Below are 26,463 nucleotides of genomic sequence, written 5' to 3' on the forward strand. Positions count from 1 at the left end.
TATGTCCACGATACTCTCTCACCTTCTCCCAGCCCACCCCTCCCCTACCCGTGTCTTCAAGTCCACTCTCCACGTCTGCATCTTTATTCCTGTCCTGCCCTGAGGTTCTTCAGAACCATTTTTTTTTTTTTTTTTTTAGATTCCATATATATGTGTTAGCATATGGTATTTGTTTTTCTCTTTCTGACTTACTTCACTCTGTATGACAAACTCTAAGTCCATCCACTTCACTACAAATAACTCAATTTTGTTTCTTTTATGGTTGAGTAATATTCCATTATATATATGTGCCACACCTTTTTTTATCCATTCATCAGTCGACGGACACTTAGGTTGCTTCATGTCCTGGCTATTGTAAATAGTGCTGCAATGAACATTGTGGTACATGACTGGTTTGGAATTATGGTTTTCTCAGGGTATATGCCAGCACTGGGATTGCTGGGTCATATGGTAGTTCTGGTTTTAGTTTTTTAAAGAACCTCCATACTGTTCTCCATAGTGGCTGTATCAATTTATGATAAATATTTTTTAAAGATATGGAAAACAGAGACAGACTATTTTCCTGTTTGGGAAATTATTAAGATACAAAGTGTACAACAAATACTAAAGGAACTTCTCTAGGCAGGAAACACAAGAGAAGGAAAAGACCTATAAAAACAAACCCAAAACAATTAAGAAAATGGTCATAGGAACATACATATTGACAATTACCTTAAATGTAAATGGATTAAATGCTCCAACCAAAAGACACAGACTGGCTGAATGGATACAAGAACAAGACCCACTATATATCCTGTCAACAACTGACCCGCTTCAGACCTAGGGACACATACTGACTGAAAGTGAGGAGATGGAAAAAGATATTCCATGCAAATGGAAATCAAAAGAAAGTTGGAGTAGCAATTCTCATATCAGACAAAATAGACTTTAAAATAAAGACTATTACAAGAGACAAAGAAGGACACTACATAAAGATCAAGGGATCAATCCAAGGAAATATAACAATTGTAAATATATATGCACCCAACACTGGAGCACCTCAATACATAAGGCAAATGCTAACAGCCATAAAAGGGGAAATCGACAGTAACACAATAATAGTAGGGAACTTTAACACCCCACTTTCAGCAATGGACAGATCATCCAAAATGAAAATAAATGAGGAAACACAAGCTTTAAATGATACATTAAACAAGATGGACTTAACTGATATTTATAGGACATGCCATCCGAAAACAGCAAATTACACTTTCTTCTCAAGTGCTCATGGAACATTCTCCAGGATAGATCATATCTTGGGTCACAAATCAAGCCTTGGTAAATTTAAGAAAACTGAAATCATTTCAAGTATCTTTTCCAACCACAATGCTATGAGACTAGATATCAATTACAGGAAAAAATCTAAAAAAAATACAAACACATGGAGCCTAAACAATATGTTACTAAACAACCAAGAGATCACTGCAAAAAATCAAAGATGAAATCAAAAAATACCTAGAAACAAATGACAATGAAAACGCGACAACCCAAAACCTATGGGATGCAACAAAAGCAGTTCTAAGAGGGAAGTTTATAGCAATACAATCCTACCTCAAGAAACAAGAAACACTCAAATAACCAACCTAACCTTACACCTAAAACAATCAGAGATAGAAGAACAACAACAAAAAAAAACCCCCAAAGTTAGCAGAAGGAAAGAAATCATAAAGATCAGAGCAGAAATAAATGAAAAAGAAATGAGGGAAATGATAACAAAGGTAAATAAAACTAAAAGCTGGTTCTTTGAGAAAATAAACAAAATTGATAAACCATTAGCCAGACACATCAAGAAAAACAGAGAGAAGACTCAAACCAATAGAATTAGAAATGAAAAAGGAGAAGTAACAACTGACACTGCAGAAATACAAAGGATCATGAGAGATTACTACAAGCAACTATATGCCAATAAAATGAACAACGTGGAAGAAATGGACCAATTCTTAGAAAAGCACAACCTTCCAAGACTGAACCAGGAAGAAACAGAAGATATAAACGACCAATCACAAGCACTGAAATTGAAACTGTGACTAAAAATCTTCCAACAAACAAAAGCCCAGGACCAGATGGCTGCACAGGTGAAATCTATCTATCAAACATTTATCTATCAAACAATCTATCAAACATTCAGGAAGAGCTAACAGCTATCCTTGTCAAACTCTTCCAAAATACAGCAGAGGGAGGAACACTCCCAAACTCATTCTATGAGGCCACCACCACCCTGATACCAAAACCAGAGAAAGATGTCACAAAAAAAAGAAAACTACAGTCCATTATCACTGATGAACATAAGTGCAAAAATCCTCAACAAAATACTAGCAAACAGAATCCAACAGCACATTAAAAGGATCATACACCATGATCAAGTGGGGTTTATCCCAGGAATGCAAGGATTCTTCAATACATGCAAATCAATCTATGTGATAAACCCTATTAACAAATTGAAGGAGAAAAACCATATGATCATCTCAATAGATGCAGAAAAAGCTTTTGACAAAATTCAACACCCATTTATGATAAAAACCCTCCAGAAACTAGGCATAGAGGGAACTTACCTCAATATAATAAAGGCCATATATGACAAACACACAGCCAACATGGTTCTCAATGGTGAAAAACTGAAAGCATTTCCTCTAAGATCAGGAACATGACAATGCTGCCCACTATTATTCAACATAGTTTTTGGAAGTTTTAGCCACAGCAATCAGAGACAAAAAAGAAATAAAAGAAATCCAAATCGGAAAAGAAGAAGTTAAACTGTCACTGTTTGCAGATGACATGATACTAATGATACTAGAGAATCCTAAAGATGTTACCAGAAAACTACTAGAGATAATCAATGAATTTGGTAAAGTAGCAGGATATAAAATTAATGCACAGAAATCGCTTCATACCTACACACTAACAACGAAAGATCAGAAAGAGAAACTAAGGAAACACTCCCATTTACCATGGCAACAAAATGAATGAAATACATAGGAATAAACGTGCCTAAGGAGACAAAAGACCTGTATGCAGAAAACTATAAGACACTGATGAAAGAAATTTTAGATGATACAAACAGATGCAGAGATATACCATGTTCTTGGCTTGGAAGAATCAATATTGTGAAAATGACTATACTACCCAAAGCAATCAACAGATTCAATGCAATCCCTATCAAATTTCCAATGGCATTTTTCACAGAACTAGAACAAAAAAATTCACAATTTGTACCGAAACACAAAAGACCCCGAATAGCCAAAGCCATCTTGAAAAAGAAAAACTATACTACAAAGCTACAGTAATCAAGACAGTATGGTACTGGCACAAAAACAGAAATATAAATCAATGGAACAAGGTAGAAAGCCCAGAGATAACGCCATGCACATATGGTCACCTTATCTTTGATAAAGGAGGGAAGGATACACAGTGGAGAAAAGACATCCTCTTCAGTAAGTGGTGCTGGGAAAACTGGACAGCTCCATGTAAAAGAATGAAATTAGAACACTCCATAACACCACACACAAAAATAAACTCAAAATGGATTAAAGACCTAAATATAAGGCGAGAAACTATAAAACTCTTAGAGGAAAACATAGGCAGAACACTCTGACATAAATCACAGCAAGTTCCTTTTTGACCCACCTCCTAGAGAAAGGGAAATAAAAACAAAAATAAACAAATGGGACCTAATGAAACTTAAAAGTTCTTGCACAGCAAAGGAAACCATAAACAAGACGAAAGACAACCCTCAGAATGGAAGAAAATATTTGCAAATGAAGCAACTGGCAAAGGATTAATCTCCAAAATATACAAGCAGCTCATGCAGCTCAGTATCAAAAAAAAACCCAGCCCAATCCAAAAATGGGCAGAAGACTTAAATAGATATTTCTCAAAAGAAGATATACAGATTGCCAACAAGCACGTGAAAGGATGTTCAACATCACTAATCATTAGAGAAATGCAAGTCAAAACCACAATGAGGTTATCATCTCACACCAATCAGAACGGCCATCATCAAAAAGTCTACAAACAATAAATGCTGGAGAGGGTGTGGAGAAAAGGGAACCCTCTTGCACTGTTGGTGGGAATGTAAATTGATACAGCCACTAGGGAGAACAGTATGGAGGTTCCTTAAAAAACTACAAATAGAACTACCATACGACCCCGCAATCCCACTACTTGGCATATACCCTGAGAAAACCATAATTCAAAGAGTCATGTACCACAGTGTTCATTGCTGCTCTATTTACAATAGCCAGGACATGGAAGCAACATAAGTGTCCATCAACAGATGAATGGAGAAAGAAGATGTGGCACATATATACAATGGAATATTACTCAGCCATAAAAAGAAACGAAATTGAGTTATTTGTAGTGAGGTGGATGCACATAGCGTCTGTTATACAGAGTGAAGTGTGTCAGAAAGAGAAAAACAAATACCATATGCTAACACATATATATGGAATCTAAAAAAACACAAAAACCAAAAATGGTTATGAAGAACCTAGGGGCAGGACCAGAATAAAGATGCAGATGTAGAGAATGGACTTGAGGACATGGGGAGGGGGAAGGGTAAGCTGGGACGAAGTGAGAGAGTGGCATGGACATATATATACTACCAAATGTAAAACAGATAGCTAGTGGGAAGCAGCCGCATAGCACAGGGAGATCAGCTTGGTGCTTTGTGACCATCTAGAGGGGTGGGATAGGGAGGGTGGGAAGGAGACGCAATAGGGAGGCCATATGGGTTTATATGTATATGTATAGCTGATTCACTTTGTTATAAAGCAGAAACTAACACACTATTGTAAAGCAATTATACTCCAATAAAGATGTTTAAAAAAAAATAATACCGTATGCTAACACATATATATGGAATCTAAAAAAAAAAAAATGTTTCTGAAGAACCTAGGGGCAGGACAGGAATAAAGATGCAAACACGGAGAGTGGACTTGAGGACATGGGGAGGGGAAGGTGTAGGCTGGGACGAGGTGATAGAGTGGCATGGACATAAATACACTACCAAATGCAGAATGGATGGCTGGTGGGAAGCAGCCACATAGCACAGGGAGATCAGCTTGGTGCTTTGTGTCCCCCTAGAGGGGTGGGATTGGGAGGGTGGCAGGGAGACACAAGAGGGAGGGAATATGGGGATATGTGTATACGTATAGCTGATTCACTTTGTTATACAGCAGAAGCTAACGTACCATTGTAGAGAAATTATACTCCAATAAAGATGTCGGAAAAAAAAAGATAAAAAGTGATCTGAAAGTTATAGGCTTACTTACTACAAATCAAATAAAAATCAAACTGTGTTTTAGAAACATAATCATATAAGAAAAGAGTAAAAGAGTAAATAAAAAGAGTAAAAAAAATAAGAGTAAATCTGTAAGAAAAAACAAGGAAATTTTGAAAAAGAAGAGTAATGAGGGTAGATATATCCTAATGATTATGAAAGCAGTTGTTGATACGCTTTTCCCATTTGCATTTCCTTCTACTTACTTCCCTTCTATTGTATGAGTAGCATCCATTTCCTTGGAGAAGTTTAGATATAAAAGAGAAATATTTAATGCTCACCTTCTGAATTAAAGAAAGGATTCTGCAGCAAGATTAAGTCTTAAAAGTATGGTTTTCCTAAAGAAGGAAAATTTTTTTTAACACTTGTATTTTCTGACCAAGCCTGAAAGACTCAGATTATAGTTTCTTCCACTTTGTAGAGCAGATATCCCTTCTGCTCATGACAGCTAGAACATAATGCCTACTACCTAGGGCAGAAGGAGGATAAAACCTAGAGACTGTAAATTAAAGTCTCAAATCCCTGATTCTGGCCAAAGGACTGTGGGATAAAGAAGTAGAACAGAGACAGGAGAAGCAAGTGATCAGCCCAGTAGTCCCATTACCCTTTCCAGCTGGAGGCTGCAAAAGGAAAGGAATGTTTGAAGGAGTGGGGAAATCTGGGAGTTAGAATGGATTTTGCTCTGCTTCCTGTTGAGACAGTGTGAAGTCACTGCCTTCTAGTAACATCCTGCACGCCCCCAACTGCCCTCACCCCCAACCAAACTTTTACCTCCCCTCATGCACATCTAGCACAAGCTGAAGAGAGCCACATCAAAACATATGCACAGAAGCACAATCAGATTGAGGAAGGGTGTGAGATCGGCTCTGGGGTCTCCCTTTTCTCCCCTGTTCCATGGAAGACTCTGGGAAATTCCTGGGTGCTGTAAAGTAGTTCAGGAAAGGTAACTTAAGATGCTGGATGTTGAGTTTGCCAGAAGAGGTCACTGTCATAGGGGCAAAGTAGCTCCACAGCAGAGGCCTGGAAAAGAGACCACCTGGCTAGCGAGTCATTGGGAATCCCTAGCCAGACATCAGGTTACCTGTGACACCTGGGAAGATGGCAATACATCCTGGGAACCAAGAAAACAGATCTCAAGTAACATCAGTTGTAAACTTCAGCTTCAGATATTTGAAGAATACCCAAGGACAAAAGCACCACGGTAGTCACAATTCCAGGGAATAGCCTGACCAGTTACTTTAAAGGAGAGACCAGTGAGAAACAGAGAAGATAGCACATGGAATGAGGGTTCTGGTATCCTTCCATGACTACAAGATCACACAAGCACCCATAAGTCTGGATTCCATTGTGGGAAGGCATGAGAGAAGAGATGATACTTGAATGACTAGTATCCAAACAGAGACTGAAATATCCAAAGAGATCAATTTAAATTACTACATAAGACTTAGTCTACCAGCTTGGAGTAAGACTGGTACTCTTCCTCCAGTTACCAGTTCCCAGAGTTCATGAAAAGGAAGAGAGGCTTTATAGAAAAATAAAGAAGCTATATTTTCTTTGCACACCTAAGTAAGTATGAGTAAGCTGTGATCCTGCTACAGATTTTATGATGTTTATTTTATGTGAGAATTCAAAAGAAATACTTCTTGGCATAACAGAAATCAACATCGCTTTAAAGTAACAATGGACTTCCAGTTCAAGATGGCAGACTGAGCATCTATCTCTTCTCCTTCTGAAACACCTCATGTCAGGCCACAGAACAAATGAGTGAAAAGTCACCGAAGATGACCAGTACAACTCTGATGATAAATAGTAAATGCTGGCCACAGCACTTACAGTGGGTCTAAAGTCTCTAAAGTCAGAGGGCTTACAGTGTGAACTTTGAGTTGAAGATAATAGCAGGTTAAGGACAATCTCAATAGACTGTGATGGAGGGAAGATAACTCAGAACTAATCAGAACTCTCCCTGCAGGTAAATTCCGTCCCTAGAGCAGAAGTTGAGGGAGGGACGGGGACAAGCTTGTTAGCCTTGTCTTTGCAAATGCAAAGAAAAGGGGTGGGGTGGGGAGGAATCCACATCCCACTTACCACAGCAAGTGGGAAACCAACTTGCAGAGTCCTGTGGTCAGCAGTGATATTCAGTGGAGAAGATAATGCTTTGTAAAGGAGAACACTAACCTGTACCAAATTACACCAGTTACCAAGATGTTACCAGCATCAGAATCATCTAAACTATTTAGGTGCATACTGAATCATACTGGTGCACCCCAGACATACTGAATCAGATTTTTTTGTGAGTGAAGCTAGGAATCTGCATTTAAACTGGGTCCCCAAGGGATTGTTACATGTATTCAAGTTGGACAACCACTGATTTAGACCTTCATTTAAAAATTCTATAAAGAAGAACATCCAAGAATCACCAGATACTTAATAAAAACTAAGAGAGGCAGTAAGATGAAAAAGCACGGGCACCATGACCCACAGAAGAGAGAGTAAAGCAAAAAAAAAAAAAAAAAAAAGAAATAAGATGTTTAACTTATATTGGTATCTTCAGAGAGATTCAAGAGGCCAATATAGGGGCTTCCTTGGTGGTGCAGTGGTTAAGAATCCACCTGCCAATGCAGGGGACAGGGGCTCAAGCCCTGGTCTGGCAAGATCCCACATGCCACAGAGCCACTATGCCCATGCGCCACAACTAACGAGCCTGCGCTCTAGAGCCCGCGAGCCAGAACTACTGAGCCCGCGTGCCACAACTACTGAAGCCTGCGTGCCTAGAGCCCATGCTCCGAAACAAGAGAAGCCACCACAATGAGAGGCCCGCACACCGCAACGAAGAGTAGCCCCCAATCACTGCAACTGGAGAAAGCCCACCTGCAGCAGTGAAGGCCCAACACAGACAAAAATAAATAAATTTATTTTTTAAAAAAAGAGGCCAATATATCCATAAAATAAGAAAACTCTGTTCATAAAATATAGTAACCAACAAAAAAGAATTTTTAGAAAATAAAAACAAAAATTATTTTCAAAATGAAATAACTTGACTTTCAGTGACAGCCAAGATGGTAAAGCCCATTACATCTCTCCCACCCATTACAACTAGTAAAAACTCTGGAGAGAATCCTAAAAGCAACTACCTGAGAACTCTGAAAAATAAATAATGGCAGGCGCACGGGGGAGGGAAGTCAAAAGTTGAAGAATAATCAATAGGGCAGTGAGTTTACTCTATTTTAAAAACCCTTTCTTTGTTTACCACTTTAACATGAGGGTGGGTAGAGTCCCAGAATCACGCAGCAGGGGCACATAGCAAAAACTCCAAGAGAAAGCCCCCCTTTCTCACTGGAGTAAAAGGGGCATCTGCAAGCTGGGAAGTGTATATGTTTGGGGGTGAGGTTTCCAGTTCCTTTTCTTTTCTTTCTCTTCTGACCCGCTCTGAAGACAGTCCAAGTTATAAAGCTGTACTATGAGGCAGGAAACCTAAAAGCCTAAGAGAAAACTGGCCCGAACTAGAAAAAGGAGCCATTGTTGTATGAAGAGTATTGGAGCGGGGGAGCTCCTCACTCCTTTTTTTTCCCCTTATCCTTTCAACCCAGGAGGGCCTCAATGGGGTATAACTGTGCAACAGTGAGGTGCGGCGGGAGGGGGGAGCACCAAGACTCTGAGAGAAAGAAACTTCAGCTTTCTAATGAGAAGGCCAGGAAAAGACCCCTGGGAGCCAGAGAACATAAGCAAAGTCCCCAAGAGTACAGAGAGAAGATTCCACAAGGTGCATAAGTATAGATAATGAAGAGGTATCAATTTTTTCCCCCAAATCAATCTTCAACCCAATGCAATTCTAATCAAAATCCTTCATATCCTTATTTTTTTTAACTTGATGAGTATATTCCAAAGTAAGTCTGTAAGAATTACTATCAAAAAAAAAAAGCAAGACAAACATTTTTGGAAGTCTAGTGAGAGAAAACTTAAAAGTTACATTAAATAATATAACACTAAAAGAGTATGATAGGGCTTCCCTGGTGGGATGGTGGTTAAGAATCCACCTGCCGGGCTTCCCTGGTGGCGCAGTGGTTGAGAATCCCCCTGCGATGCAGGGAACAGGGGTTCGTGCCCCGGTCTGGGAAGATCCCACGTGCCGCGGAGCGGCTGGGCCCGTGAGCCATGGCTGCTGAGCCTGCGCGTCAGGAGCCTGTGCCCCGCAACGGGAGAGGCCACAACAGTGAGAGGCCCGCGTACCGGGAAAAAAAAAAAAAAAAAAAAAAAGAATCCACCTGCCAATGCAGGGGACACGGGTCTGAGACCTCATCCGGGAAGATCCCCCATGCCGTGGAGCAACTAAGCCCGTGCACCAGAACTACTGAGGCTGCGCTCTAGAGCCCACATGCCACAACTACTGAAGACCGTGTGCCTAGAGCCCGTGCTCAGCAACAAGAGAAGCCACCGCAATGAGAAGCCCATGCACCACAACAAAGAGTAGCCCCCGCTCGCCGCAACTAGAAAAAGCCCGCACACAGCAACGAAGACCCAACGCAGCCAAAAATAAATAAATAAAATAAATAAATTTATTTTATTTTTTTAAAAAGAGTATGATAAATACATAGCAATATAAAAGGAGATCAAAAGAACATTATATAGACAGATAAATATACATATATATGGGAATCTTATATATGATAAAGGTAGACTTCAAACAGTGGGCAAGAAAAGAAACATTCAATAAATGCTATCAGAAAGAATTAACTAATTTAAGAGAAAAAAGTTAGATTTCTACATAACATAATTATAAAAATTCTGAAAAGATTAAACAAAAAATATTTACGCAGATGGCCAACAGATGTATGAAAAGAAGCTCAATATTGCTAATTATTATAGAACTGCAAATTAAAACTACAATGAGGTATCACCTCACACCACTCAGAATGGCCACCATTAAACATTAAAAAGTCCATAAATAACAAATGTTGGAGAGAGTGTGGAGAAAAGGGAACCCTCCTACACTGTTGGTGGGAACGTAAACTGGTGCAGCAACTATAGAGAACAGTAGGGAGTTCCTTAAAAAACTAAAAGTAGAGTTACCATATGATCCTGCAATCCCACTCCTGGAACAAACTCTAATTCAAGAAGATACATGCACCCCAATGTTCACTGCAGCACTGTTTACAATAGCCAAGACCTGGAAGCAACCTAAATGCCCATCAATGGAGGAATGGATAAAGAAGATGTGGTACATATATACAATAGAATACTAAAAGAAGATGTGGTACATATACACAATGGAATACTACTCAGCCATAAAAAAGAACAATAATGCCATTTGCAGCAACATGGATGAACCCAGGAGATCATACTAAGTGAAGTAAGTCAGACAGAGAAAGACAAATACCATATGATATCACTTATATATGGAATCTAAAAAAATGATACAAATGAACTTATTTACAAAACAGAAACAGACTCAGACATACAAAACAAAGTTATGGTTACTAGAGGGTATATAGCAGGTTGCCGGGGGGGGGGGTAAATTAGAAGTTTGGGATTAACAGATATATACTACTATATAGAAAATAGATAAACACCAAGGACCTACTGTATAGCACAGGGATCTATACACAATGTCTTGTAATAACTTAGAGTGGAACAGAATCTGAAAAAGTGTGTATATATATATCTGAATATAACTGAATATATATATAACTGAATCACTTTGCTATACACCTGAAGCTAACACAACACTGTAAATTAACTGTACTTCAATTAAAAAAATGGTTAAGAAATTTTTTAAATGATAGAAGACCAACAGCCAATAAACATATGACAAAAAGAAGTCAAATAATTGCAACTTAAATGACATCCTTTTCTTTTCTTTTAGATTCCCATTATGTTTTTAAAATTTTAAAAAGTCTAAGTATATGTGTGTGTCTGCATTCACTTAAGTGTGTCAAATCTTTGAATATTTCTATACTAAAAAAAGAAAAGAGAAAAAATTAGAAGAAATCTGAATACATACTTATTTTCTAAACTTCTATACATAAAAAAGAAATCATTAAAAGGCAAATAAAAAGGGTAAAGGTATGTGTAAAAAATGACAAAATTAGTATTTTTAAAACATTAAGTTTTAATGTTTTATATTTATATTTATATATATAATATATATTATAATATAATATATTATATTATTATATATTATATTATTATATATATTATATATAATAATATATATTATATATATATTATATTTAGATTTTGATAATTATATAAAAACTGGTCAGACTGATGGATAAATGGATAGAGGACTCTAATACAAACAAAGAAATTAAATATCATTGTATATATATCAGTTTAGCAAACACTGGGGTGGGGAAAAACTCAATGTGATAATGTGGTGAAAAAGGCATGCTCATTTGCTGAGAGTGAGGAAAAGGTGACAGTACCTTATTAGGAAGCAATTTGACACTAAGTATCAAGAACCTTAGAAAATGTTGATGCCCCCCTGAGAAACTGTCACAATTTAGGAAAGTCTTCAATTCTAGACTCATGTTTGACAGCTACATGACCAGATAAATCACACACCACTTTGAGCAGCAGTTTCTTCACTGTTAAATATGAATACAAGCCACTAATTCTCAGGGTTGTTGTGATACTTAAAAGAGCAACAAAGCATGTAAAAAAGTCTCAAAAACTATAGAGGAGATGGTTGACCCAAGGCGTGTGAACTCTGGGGGACTTCAGAAGGTCCTCGAACTCTCTGAACATCTGTGAATGTTTGTGAAAAGTGACTACAGCTTTAAGTAAACCCTCCAAGGGGCTCCTGATCCAAAAGAAAACTGAAAAGCACTACAAGCAAAGAGCAAACTCAAAGTTTGCTTCCCGCCTGATGTGTCCAGCTTCATGTCTGGCACATATAGGCCGAAATCAGGAACTCACTATAAAAATCCAAGTAGTATTTAAGAGGATATTAAACTTACCCCATTTATTTCAAAAACCCTCAGAACAGTACTTAGTGATTTCTTAGCATATTAATTCAACCTCTGACGTAGTTGTAAAGACAACCTGAAATCAGGAAAACAGTATTACAGTCAGTCATAGCTATTTGGATCAATCACATGAAATTAATGCAATCTGCTCTAGAAAATGGAGTAGGGGTGGGGGTGAGGGTGGTGGCAGTAAATAAATTTAATATATTTAAAGTAGTATACTTAATTCATTAAGATATTCATAATTAATACATAAGCTACCTTGGGACATTCTCCTGAAGCAAATAAAAACTAGAGGTTTTATGTATATATTTTTTAATAAATGGGATATAGAAAATTATTGCTCTTTCTCCAAAATAATTAAGACTAAAAGATTAATTCTAAAGCTTCTACTTCTAGATGGTGAGCCATACTTTCATTTAAAAAAAAATTTTAAGCCCTAAAAGTGAGGCACACTGATAAAATTCTACCCAGTCAAGCATACGGCAAGCAGACTAAAAGGTAATATTAATTATAATGAAAACTAAATAATTAAGAATTTAAAGTACTTGAGGACTTCCACTTCTGGGAAGGTGGAATAGATGTATTTTTCCCTATTCTTCTCACTAAGTAAAACTAAAAGTCCTGGACAACATATATAACAAACGTAAGAAGACTCTAAAGGTGGAGAGAAGAAAGCAGATGAGGTAGAAATCACCAGATCTAAGGAAAACAACATGATGGTGAGTTCTACGGGTTTTCTTCTGTGCCCCATATATTCTAGACTTGGAGTTGAAGAAGCTGGCAACCTAGAAATACCAATAGGCCCAGACCCTCCAAAAAAACTATACAAACAAAACAAAATCCTGTTCTCCTAGCCAAAAGATCAGGAAAGAAACAATCTAGACAAAAAGCTGTTATACCCAGACAAACACCATAAAACAAAACAGAACTGTGGTGCCAGTGCCACCAGCAAAGGTCAAGTGGAGAGCCTAGACTTCCACCTCTGCCAAACTGTAACAAGGCACCCCATACTCCCCACCACAGTGGTGTCGGAGACGGCCATTTGGGAGTTGGTCCCTACCAGGTGATAATGAGACCTCCTTCCCCTTGGTGTCAGTGAAGACCACATGGAGAGCTTAGATGCCCACCTGGCAGTAAGAAGGTGTACTTCCCCCTTCCTGGTGCAGGCTGGTGTCAGAAGAGGCCTAGTGGAGTCGGGCTTTTCACCACTGCCCAACAGTAAAAAGGCCCTCCCCTCGCCCTCAGTACAGGTGTGTACTGAGGCACACCTGCCTTCCCAGCCAAGGAAAAGTCAGTGGAGGCCAGAACTCCCATCCCTGACAAGCAGTAATGAGGAATCTCCCACCAACTTGAGAGTCAACAGTGGCAGGGTGAGGAACTTGCACTTCTATCCCCTCTGGGCAGTAATGTGACAGAGCACTCCTCTCTTTCCCATGTTGGAGCAGTGCCAGAAGAAGCCAGCTACATCAGAATGTGTAAATAAGATCCTGAGTCTCAGAATATAATATCCAAAATGTCCAGGTATCAAATAAAAATCATTCATCATAACAAGAACTCTCATAACACTCATCATAACAAGAAATATGTCAAACTGAATGAAAAAAGACAATCCACAGAAGCCACTACCAAGATGAGGGAGATGGTAAGATTATCTGATGAGGATTTTTTTTTTTGTATTAAGTAATATTTACTGAACATATATTATGTGCTTAGCTAATGCTATAAACATATTATACATATTAACTCTACCCTTACCATAATTCTGTGAAGCAGTTACTGTCACTAATTATTGTTATTAATCCCATTTTACACATGTGAAAAGTGAGGTACATAGAGATTAAATTACAGATAAAAACCCCAAAGGTTGCCCGGATTCATAAAGTTATTGAGAGGTAGATCCTGGCTTAAAACCCTGATGGCACCCTTCCTGACATAATGTTTGAAGTGGCCATTATAAAAATGTCTCAAAAAGCAGTTATGCACATGCTTGAAACAAATAAACAAAAAAAATAGGGAGTCTCAACAAAGAAAAAATACACCAAAAAAAAAAGATTTCAGAACTGAAAAAATATAAAAACTGAAACAAAAGACTCAACAGATGAGAACTACAGTAGAATGGAGAGGACAGAGGGAAGAATCACTGAACTGGAAGACAGAACAATAGAAACTACCCAATCTGAATAACAGAGAGAAAAAACTGAAAACAGAGCCTTGGGGTCCTGTGGGACTACAACAAAAGACTTATCTTCCGGGGCTTCCCTGGTGCAGTGGTTAAGAATCCGCCTCCCAAGGCAGGAGATGCAGGTTCAAGCCCTGGTCTGGGAAGATCCTACATGCTGTGGAGCAACTAAGCCTGTGCACCACAACTACTGAGCCTGTGCTCTAGAGACCGCAAGCCACAGCTACTGAAGCCCACGCGCCTGAAGCCTGTGCTCCGTAACAAGAGAAGCCACCGCAATGAGAAGCCTGTGCACCGCAACAAAGAATAGCCCTTGCTCACCACAACTAGAGAAAGCCCACATGCACCAATGAAGACCCAATGCAGCCAAAAATTAATTAATTAGCTAATTAATTTTTTAAAAAATAATAATTTTTTAAAACCTTTAAAAAAAAATTTATCTTCCATGTCATCTGAGTCCCAAAAAGAGAGAAGAAAGAGGGTAAGACCAAAAAAGTCCTCTAAGAAACAAAAATTTGTAACTTCTCAAGCTTGGCAAAACACACAAACTTACAGATTCCAGAAGCTAAGTGAATCCTACACAGCATAAGCCCAAAGCAATCCATACCAAGACAGTTCACAGTTAAACTTCTGAAAACTGAAGGCAAAGAAAATGTAATGAAAACGGTGAGAGAGAAATGCTGCTTTACCTATAGGGGAAAAACAAATCAAATGATAGATTTCTTGCCTGAAACAAAAGAGGGGTGAAGGAAGTGGCACTGAAGTCCACATCTGATCATGTGTTTCTATATCTGTTTTTCTCTTGTTCATGACTCTTGGCATGCCTGGAATCTGGAGATTGAATGTCAGATATTGCATAACAAAAACTGTAGAGGCTGTGACTGATATTATCTTTTTCAATAGAAGATTTTCTTTAGTTTCTGGTAGGCAACAGGAGCTAATCCAATCAGAGATTAAGCTAATTTGAAGACAATTTTCAATCGTGTTAAGACTTATCAACACACACCCCAATGTTCATAGCAGCATTATTTACAATAGCCAAGATATGGAAGCAACCTCAGCGTCTATCAAGAGATAAATGAATAAAGAAGATGTGGTATATGTGTATACACACATACACACACACACACACACACACACACACACACACACACATACTGGAATACTACTCAGCCATAAAAAAGAATGAAAATTTGCCATTTGCAGCAACATGAATGAACTTAGAGGGTATTATGCTAAGTGAAATGAGTCAGACACAGGAAGACAAATACTGTATGATAACATATGTGGAATCTAAAAAATACAACAAACTAGTGAATATAACATAAAAGAAGCAGACTCACAGATATAGAGAACAAATTAGTGGTTACCAGTGGAGAGAGGGAAAGGGGAGGGGCAACACAGGGGTATGGAATTAAGAGGCACAACTATTATGTATAAAATAAGCTACGACGATATATTGTACAACACAGGGAATATAGCCAATATTTTATAATAACTATAAATGGAGTATAACCTTTAAAAACTAAGAATCACTATGTTGTACACCTGTGACGTAACATTATACATCAACTATACTTCAATTTTTTAAAAAAATGACCTGGTCTCCTTCTCTGGTTCACCCTTACTGTTAGGATATAGTTATTTAGAGATCTCAACTGAAAGCCTCAGATATGTACCAGAACTCCTCTCTTTAGTACCATGAGACTGCTGCAAATTCTGCTTAGCTTCTCAACCTCTTAGTAGCCACCTTCAGCTCAACTTTTCTGCCTATTGGCTGTGCAGTTTACTAATCTGCAACAAATTCTGGTGGAAACATGGTTCAGACTTTTGGCTCACTTCTCTATGCTTATATTCTCTTCACCATCTTGGTCATTCAAGCTCTAGATGCCTTGGTAACCCTGAACTCCAGCAGTCTCTCCACCCCTGTAAGATGGTCAAAACGTCTCCTCAGTTTCTGTTTCTTAGCAACCACTATATGTTCAACTCTTCTGCCTCTTGGTGGTATCATCTACAAATGGTGAAAACTCCCCAAGAGATTATTTATGTGCCTTTGCCCACTGATAAAATTCAAAATCCAAAAATAAAAACTCTTGGCAAGGTAAGAACAAAAAATGAACTTCCCTACTTTGTTAAAACCTATCAGAAACCAATGGTAAACATTATACCTATGAATAAAGTAACAGATGGCATTCTCATGTATGTTAAGAACAAGTTAATAATGTGCGAAATCACATGTACTATATTCAACATAGTACTGGAAGGCTTACCCAATGCAATAAATTAAGGAAAAAAATATATTAATGCTAGAAAGGAAAAGACTCCCCAAAAGTCATTATTTACATATAACATGAATACCTATCCTTATAAAACTCAAAGGGAATATAAAACTCATAAAGACAGATCCCTGTCCTTGTAGAAATTACATTCTAGATTTGGGGAGAGGGTAAGGAAGATAGGTAATAACAACACACATAATAAATAAGTAAATTATCAAATCTGCTAGAAGGTGACAAATGCAGTGAAAATGTAAAATAAAATAAAGGAGGGAAAGGGGAAATCAGAACTGGGAACAGACAGACTACAATTTTTTAAAAAAAAATCAGAATCACTCCATCCCAGAAGAAACAAAAATAAAAATTACCTAGGAATAAAGAATTCTGTGGAATATGAGTAAGGTCTTCTAGTAGAAAACTAAGTTTCCAAAAGAACAAAACTTTTGAGTTTGAATGGAGAAACAGTCAATATACCTAATAAAAATATCAATCTTCCTCAAATTAATATATAAATCCAGATAATATCCTAGCAGAATTTTTCATGCCTCTTATGAAGTATATTAAAAACGTAGAGAAAAGACATGTATATGCATATACATATATATTTAAATAACAAAGAGAATTATGAAAAACAACAAACCAGTTTTATTTATCCTATCAGATATCAAAAGTTAAAAAAAGAAAGAAAAAGAAAAAAAAAGTCAGAGGATAAAATAACTAAACATGAAAACTTAATCTCAAGTTATCATTGTTTAATGGGTATAAAGTTGCAGTTTTGAGAGATGAAAAAGTTCTGGAGATCAGTTGCACAAGGTGAATGTACTTAATACTACTCAACTGTACACTTAAAAATGGTTAAGATGGCAACTTTTATGTTATGTGTTCTTTATAATTTAAAAAATGTAAGTGAATATTTTTATGCCTCTAGGCAAAGAAACCTTTCTCACATAAACTAAAAAGTACACATAAGTCATAAAGGAAAAGACTGATTGATCTGACTGGTATAATTTCTGTATACCAAAGGACAATATAATCAAAATGAAAGACTAGTAAAAACCTAAGAGAAAATATTTGGCATCATAAAAACAGGGGGAAAAAAAAGGATGAGTAATCAAAAGACCTAAAGAAATTCTACAAATCAGTAAGAAAAATGTTCAACAACCAATAGGAAAAGAAACAAAGCATACTGTTAATAGGCTATTCCCGTTAGAAAAATTACAAATAACCCTAAAAAATAAAAAATAGGAAAAAAAAAAACCTTACTAGTAATTAGTGAATTAAATATTAAAGACTGAGAAGACATTTTCCAAAAAATTTGAAAGCTAGACGGTAACAGTTCACAAGTGTATGAAATGATACTCTCAAAAACTTAATGATAAAGGTATAGACTGAAACAACAGTTCTGGAAGACAATCTGGTAATATCTTCCAAATCAAAACTGCGTGTATTGGGACTTCCCTGGCTGTCCAGTGGTTGGGACCTCGCCTTCGAGTGTAAGGGGTGCAGGTTTGATCCATGGTCTGGGGGGCTAAGATCCTACATGCCTTGTGGCCAAAAAACCAAAACATAAAACATAAGCAATATTGTAACAAATTCAATAAAGACTTTTAAAATGGTCCATATCAAAAAAAATCTTTTAAAAATTGCATGTATCATCACTATATTTATGTGCCTCCTTATAGAAAATGATAACACTTTCTATATAACAGTCTTAACAAAAAGAAATCAAACCTGAATCACATCAAGCCTCTGTACCTAACTAAAAATTTACAGAAAATGCAGAAAACAAAAAACAAGTTAAACAATGCCATGGGATGCAATAAGCAAGAGCTAGAGTATGGAAAAAATCTGCAGGGCAAACCACCCAGTCTCTTCAATCAATATACTGCAAAATTTAAAAAAGAGAGACAGGGAGAGAGGGAGGGAGGAAGAAAGGAAGCTGGAGACAGAGAAAGAAAGGGGAATCAGGGAGATGGAGTGAAAGAAAGAGAGAAGGGATGGGAGAAAGAGAGGGAGGGAGAAAAAGAGGAAAAATAGTTTGAAAGACTTTTTTTTAAAGGTATATCAACCAATCAAACTGTAAACCTCATCTGGATCTTAATTCAAAGAAGTAAAAAAAATATGGAAGAAAATGTTTCTGACATTAAAACAGTTTAAAATTTGAACACTGACTGAATATTTAATGATACTAAAGAATTATTGTTGGGCTTCCCTGGTGGCACAGTGCTTAAAAATCCGCCTGCCAATGCAGGGGACACAGGTTCAAGCCCTGGTCTGGGAAGATCCCACATGCCGCTGAGCAACTAAGCCTGTGTGCCACAACTACTGAGCCTGCACTCTAGAGCCCATGCTCCACAACAAGCTAAGCCACCGCAATGAGAAGCCTGCGCATCACATCGAAGAGTAGCCCCCACTCTCTACAAGTAGAGAAAGCCCACATGCAGCAAAGAAGACCCAACACAGCCAATAAGTAAATAAATAAATAAATAAAAATTTAAACAAAATTTTTTTAAGAATTATTGTTAATTTTCAAGTGTGATAATAGTACTACAGGATTGTGTTTTTCTCTAAAAAAAAAAAAAAAGACCTTATATTTTCCAGAAACACATGAAATATTTGCAGATCAAATGACACGATATCTCAATTTGTTTCAAAAATGTGAGAAGGGATGAAGTCAGGGAGAGTACAGATAAAACAAGATTGATCACAGGATGATAACTGTTGAAGGCGAGCAGAAGTTCACTCTTCTATTTTGTCTACTTGAAAATTTCCCTATAAAACATTTAAAGTGCATATACCGTATGGTTCAGCAATTCCACTTCTTTTTATCTTAAAGGAACTATCATGCAGGTGCATGAGAAAATACATACAGGACACTCCTGACTCCACTGTTTGTAGTTTTAAAAAATTATAAACAATCTGCAGTAAAAACCCTGAGGGCCCAAATAAAACTGGTACAGCCATCGTACAAAACACAATGCATAAACTGAAAATAACAACAACAAGACACAAATCTAAACATGCTGGAGACTGAAAAAATCACACTGCCAAAATATATAAATATACCACTTACAAAAAATAATCCATACAATACTATATATTTCCTACAAATATGTGAGTATATACGTATACTTACATATATAAATCAGTGTATATGTGTGGATATATGTATGTAAGTACATAAATATAAATGGCTGAAAATATCTGAAAAGACAGACACCAAATATTAACCACGGAGAGAACAGGAAGAACCAGGACTGTAGAAATGCCCAAGATGGACTTCAGTTTCACCAATCTTGTTAGCATTTCAAAAAGGAGAATTACTTCTGTGGGTAAAACTTATGTTTAAAAAAAGAACATTAATTCACATTTTTGCTGTCTCTTTGCGAATCAATGAATCTTTTTTGACTTTTTACAGAACCAGAACCAAGATATATCTCCTAGAAAATTAACTATAAAACATACCCTTCTCTAAATCAAGAACTTATAGACAAGAATGTAATCAATCTGGGAAAAAAATATTAGGTTCAACCACACGAAACTGCCAACATTCTAACATTTTTGCCTTCAAAAAATGGCAACTTCATGAGTTTGACATAATAGATTTTCTTATAGCAACACTAGCATTGCAGGAAATTCATTATATTTATATATACTCTACTCCCGAAAATTTGTATGAAAACTAAAATGTGTGAACAGATAAAAGGGGGATACTATTAAGTTTTTCAAAAACATGTATGTCCCTAATTTCACCTGACCTGTTGTCAACAATATAATTATGTTTCCACATTTTCTTAAAAATCTGTTCTTTTACTTCACACACAATATTGGATTAATATTCTTTAATCCAATAAGCACTGACTGAAGCCAAAGATTTGTAACTTTCATCTTGGTCTTAACTAATATTCAATTTATAAGCATACTTATAATTATCATTCTCAGCTGAATTTCTTTAATCTTCCACATTTTACAAAATAAGAGCAAGTATAATAATATACCAAGAACTGCATAAGTAATTTTTTTTAAGATGGTAACACCTTTGAAACCAAAATATTGGATAGACACAACTAGGCAAAATCATGCTAGTTGGTAACTGAGTCTCATTTATTCATATGAAAAGCAGAGTATAATATACAAAAATATAGGTTATATTAAAAAAGTCAAAAGGAGTACTTGTAATTATAATTATTCGTATCATCACAAGATCCTAATACCAAAAATAGACTTCAGGAATTGGGTTTTACCAAAATTTGTGGGAAAGATGCAAGAAATGTCTTATTTTCTATTCTTCCTCTTAGATCTTCAATCTATCTCCCATCAATGCATTCACCACACTGAAGATCAAAGAGATTTCATAAACCTCTCTTTTAAAATGTCTTGGGCTTCCCTGGTGGCGCAGTGGTTGAGAGTCCGCCTGCCGATGCAGGAGACACGGGTTCGTGCCCTGGTCCGGGAAGATCCCACATGCCGCGGAGCGGCTGAGCCCGTGAGCCATGGCCGCTGGGCCTGCGCGTCCGGAGCCTGTGCTCTGCAGTGGGAGAGGCCGCAGCAGTGAGAGGCCCGCATACCGAAAAAAAAAAAAAATAAAAATAAAAAATAAAAAATAAAATGTCTTGATCAGGTCATTCCCCTGCTTAAAATCCATTAAGTCCTAGAATGACTAAGTGATGTGGTTACTCTCCATTCTTCAGTCGTACCATTTTTGCTATTGTTCTCTGTGTTCCAGGTATGCACTTTTTTCTTTTTACTTTAGCTTCACTTTTTTAAAATTACATTTTGTAAACTATCATACAATAAAAGAAACTTTTTTGCATGTACAGTTCTATGAGTTTTAGCAATACATAAAGAGTCATGTAACCACCACCACAACCACAATACAGAAAGTTCCATTACCCCAACAGAAACTTCATCTCGTTGTCACATGAATCAATAATTTATTCCTGGGCTTCCCTGGTGGTGCAGTGGTTAAGAACCCGCCTGCCACTGCAGGGGACATGGGTTCGAGCCCTGGACCAGAAGATCCCACATGCTATGGGGCAACTAAGCCCGTGCACCACAACTACTGAGCCTGCGCTCTAGAGCCCATGAGCCACAGCTACTGAGCCTGCATCCACAACTACTGAAGCCTGCACGCCTAGAGCCCGTGCTCCGCAACAAGAGAAGCCACCACGATGAGAAACCCGTGCACTGCAGCGAAGAGGATCCCCCCCCACCGCAACTAGAGAAAACCTGCGCGCAGTAACTAAGACCCAACGCAGCCAAAAATAAATAAATAAATTTATTTTTTTTTAAAAAATAATAATTTATTCTTTTTGTTGCTGAATAGTAATCCACTGTATGGATGTACCATCATTTATCTATTTACCCATCAGAAAAACATCAGGTTGTTTCTAGTACAGGGTGATTATGAATAGAACTGCTATGAACATTTGTGTAGAGATTTTTATGTGAAATTGAGTTTTTGTCCTCTAGAGTAAGTACCCAGAGGGTGGTTGCTGGGTTATATGGTACTGTATGTTTAACTCCATAAAAAAGTACCAAACTGTTTTCCAAAGTGTAAAAAAAAAAATCATTAAGTTTAACACCACCACGCCACCAGTGATAATGTTGATATTGTACTCCGCAATATAATGTAAAGAAAGGGGTCCTTCACCTCTTGTAGTATTCTTCCCAAAACACTATAGCCTAAGTGTAATCATCGGAAAAACATGAGACAAACCCAACTGAGGGACATTCTACAAAATACCAGACCAGTACTATTCAAAAGTGTCAGAGCTATCAAAAAGAAGGAAAGACTAACAAATTTCACCCTGTACTACCTTCACAACTTTTCTGCAAATTCCAAATTTTCTTTTATTAAAAGAAATGATTTTGATTTTAAAAGAAAATGATTTTTAAAAGAAATGATGATTTTGAACATCTTTTCATGTATTTATTTATCAACCTTATATCCTCTTTGATGGAATGTCTATGTCTTTTGTCCATTTTTAAACTTAGTTGTTTGTTTCTTTACTCTTGAGTTTTGAGAGTTCTTTATATATTCTTGACATAAGTCCTTTATTGGATATGTGATAGTCAAATATTTACTCCCACTTTGTAGCTTGTATTTTTATTCTCTTAACAGTGTCTTTCACAGAACAAAAAGCTTTTTTAATTTCTATGAAGTCCAATTTATCAATTTTTTTCCTTTAATGGATCATGCTTTTGGTGTCATATCTAAGTATTCTTTGCCTAACCTCAAGTCACAAATATTCTCCCTTATGCCTTCTTCCAAGAACTTTATAGTTTCACAGTTTACATTTAGATCTATGATGCATTTTTTTTTTTTTTTTGGTGGTACGCAGGCCTCTCCCGTTGCAGAGCGCAGGCTCCAGAAGGGCAGGCTCAGAAGCCATGGCTCACGGGCCCAGCCACTCCGCGGCATGTGGGATCTTCTCATACCAGGGCACGAACCCACATCCCCTGCATCGGTAGGGGGACTCTCAACCACTGTGCCACCAGGGAAGACCCCTATGATGCATTTTGAATTAATTGTTATACAAAGGTGTGAAGTATAAATCAAGATTCTTTTTTTGCATATGAATGCAAAACCAACACCATTTACTAAAAAGGTCACTGTTTCTCTCTTGAATTGCTTTTGCAACTTTTTCAAAAATCAACTGGCCAAAGCTCTGTCCAGCCCCTTGGATCTGTTTTCATTGCTTCCACCGTGAGGTCGCTCATCAGACCCCAGCAGCCAAAATGGTGAAGCAGATTGAGAGTAAGTATGCTTTTCAGGAGACCTTGAACAATGCAGGAGAGAAACTCCTAGTAGTCGACTTCTCAGCAACATGGTGTGGGACTTGCGAAATGATCAAGCCTTTCTTTCATTTTCTCTCTGAAAAGTATTCCAACATGGTGTTCCTCAAAGTAGATGTGGATGACTGTCAGGATGTTGTTCAGAGTGTGAAGTCAAATGCATGGCAACCTTCCAGTTTTTTAAAAAGGAACAAAAAGTAGGTGAACTTTCTGGCACCAATAAGGAAAACCTTGAAGCCACCAATAATGAATTAATCTCATCATGTTTTCTGAAGACATGACCAGTAAACAGCCACTGGCTGTTTAAAACTTGTAATTTTTTTTTTTGTGGTACGAGGGCCTCTCACTGCTGTGGCCTCTCCCATTGCGGAGCACAGGCTCCGGACACACAGGCTCAGCGGCCATGGCTCACGGGCCCAGCCGCTCCGCGGCACATGGGATCTTCCCGGACCGGGGCACGAACCCGTGTCCCCTGCATCGGCAGGCGGACTCTCAACCACTGCGCCACCAGGGAAGCCCAAAACTTGTAATTTTTTTTATCTACAAAAAGGAAAGGTCAAGTATAAACACTATATACCTAACTGTCATCTGATAAGTGACAATAAAATATTAACTCTACCCTTTTTAAAAAAAACATGAACTGACCATATTTCTGTGGATCCTATTTCTGGACTGTCTACTCTGTTACAATGATCTATGCATCTATCGCTTTGCTGATACCACATCATTTTTATTTCTGTACTGACATTCTTTTAGTACCTCCAATATGCTCCTTCATTACTTCAAGAACTTCAGATATGCTGGTTCTGTCTTCCTGAACATTCTTCTGCTCTCACCTAGTAACTCCTAACTCATCTTTCAGAATTTTAGCTTAAATGTCACTTTCTCAGGAAAAACTCTGCATTATGAAAGTCAAAGAGGTTTCAGAAGAAAGCAGAAAAAAATCAAGATGCATTGGTCCAATAGGGCAGCGGTCCCCAACCTCTGTGGCACCAGGGACTGGTTTTGTGGAAGACAATTTTTCCACGGACGGTGGGGGGATGGTTCAGGTGGTAATGAGAGTGATGGGGAGTGGCAGACGAAGCTTCCCTCGCTCATCCACCCCGCCACTCACCTCCTGCTGTGCGGCCTCGTTTCTAACAGGCTGTGGACTGGTACCGGTCCACAGATCGGAGGTTGGGGACCCCTGAAATAGGGCATCCAGTTACCAACAGCAAGAGTCAGAGACTACCAATGACTTTAAGAGGTTATTAGGATTTCCTAAGCTTTGTCACACCTCTGTGTTTATTTCTGTCATGATCAGCACCCCTTCTGTACCTCTTACTCCTTCTACCTTTCCTGTAAAGCTTAGCTGTAAAATCCTAAAAGCAAAAAAGGGAAAGTGTACTTATCATGCTGGCAAGTAAGGGGGAGCTGGCAATACATCACTCCACTTCTGCCTTGGATAAGTGTTGGAGATAGAAAAGAGTCTCTAAGGAACAGAAGAAAAGTGGATGAATTACCTAGGACCTAGGACCTAGGACAAGGAGAAAACTAATCTAGGTTTAACAACAAAAAGGTCCATCCCCCAACAAAAAAACTAAGACAGTAATGAGGAAGACGCTGATCTCTGTACTAAGTAATTACAATTTAGAAAACTAGTTAGGAAAGGAAGCTTAAGACTTCTTTTAAAGAACCTCTTCCCTTAAAATGCCAAGTAGTTGACAGTAATGATTTCAAAATACTATAATCAGAAAAAAGAAAAGCAAAGTTAACTAATATTTTCTGAGCATTGTTATATGCCAGGGACTGAGATGGATATTTTATGTATGTGTTCTCATGTAGTCTTTATAAAAAATCTGTGAAGTAGATATTATTATTTCTACTTTATAGAGAAATAAATTGAGTTTATACAGCTAGATTGGGTTCTATTTCCTCTTTGTTCTTATTCTCATAATTTGTTCTTGTAACTATATTCATGAAAAAATAAAGCAATATACAAAAAGATCTCAACTTAAATGAGAAAAGACAATTAACAGACACCAGTACTGAGATGACAAATATGTCTGAATTATCTAACAAGGATTTTAAAGCAGCTATCAGTAAAACGAACCAAAATGCAACTATAAACACTACTGAAACAAATGGGAAAACAGAAAGTCACAGCAAAGAAACAGAAGACATAAAGAAGAATCAATGGAAATTTTAGAATTGAAAAATACAATAGCCAAAATTAAATTCAACAGATGGTCTGAACAGCAGAATGTGATAACAGAAGAAATAATCAATCTTAAAGAAAGTGAACTTAAAGATCGATCAACAGAAATCATCCAGTCTGAAAAAGAGAAAAAGAAAAAGAATAGATTGAAAAAAATAATGGAGCCTCAGGGACCTGTGGAACAATTACATAAGATCTAACATTCACATCATCAAAGTCCCAGAAGAAGAGGAGAAAAAACGTGGGCTGAAAACTTATTTGAAGAAATAACGGATGACAGTTTTTCAAATTTGGTGAAAATCATAAACTAACAAATTCAAGAAGCTGAGCAAACTGCAAACAGATTTTAAACCCAAAGAAATCCAAACATACACATATTATAATAAAGTTTCTCAAACTAAACACAAAGAAAAAAATCCTGTAAGCAGCCAGAGAAAAACAATGCATTACCTACAGGGGAATTTCTCATCAGAAAACCATGGAGGCCAGCTGTACCAATTCCAAAACAATGCATGAGTACTTCATTCCCTACTTTATTACAGTTATTCAATAAGTACAAAAAGGTTATTCACTATTGTTTCAGTTAATTACCCAGGAGGTTGAACTATTTTCCTTAAGTTTGTTTACTCTATGTAAACTCTGTTTTGACCTAATGGACATGACTTTGTCAATGTACTTACTGGAATCTTAGTGTTGTAAATATTTTTAAAATATTCATAGTTATTTTA

General features: G+C 37.3%; 1 protein-coding gene and 1 pseudogene across 9 annotated transcripts in view; one reads left to right on the forward strand and one right to left on the reverse strand.

Moving 5' to 3' along the window:
- NCOA1 (nuclear receptor coactivator 1) overlaps positions 1-26,463 on the reverse strand; it is a 260,566-nt gene that overhangs the window by 155,980 nt on the left and 78,123 nt on the right. Inside the window, exon 1 of one of the 9 annotated variants that reach the window (XM_067007988.1) lies at positions 12,274-12,293. The exons of the other annotated variants lie outside the window; for them this stretch is intronic. The gene's annotated coding sequence lies outside the window, so the exon portion shown is untranslated. Of the gene's footprint in view, positions 1-12,273; positions 12,294-26,463 lie in introns of those variants that run through there. 9 annotated transcript variants of the gene reach the window in all.
- Positions 23,482-23,819, forward strand: LOC131765236 (thioredoxin pseudogene; annotated as a pseudogene).

This window comes from Kogia breviceps, chromosome 11 (assembly GCF_026419965.1).
Source record: "Kogia breviceps isolate mKogBre1 chromosome 11, mKogBre1 haplotype 1, whole genome shotgun sequence".
Classification (NCBI taxonomy): domain Eukaryota; kingdom Metazoa; phylum Chordata; class Mammalia; order Artiodactyla; family Physeteridae; genus Kogia; species Kogia breviceps.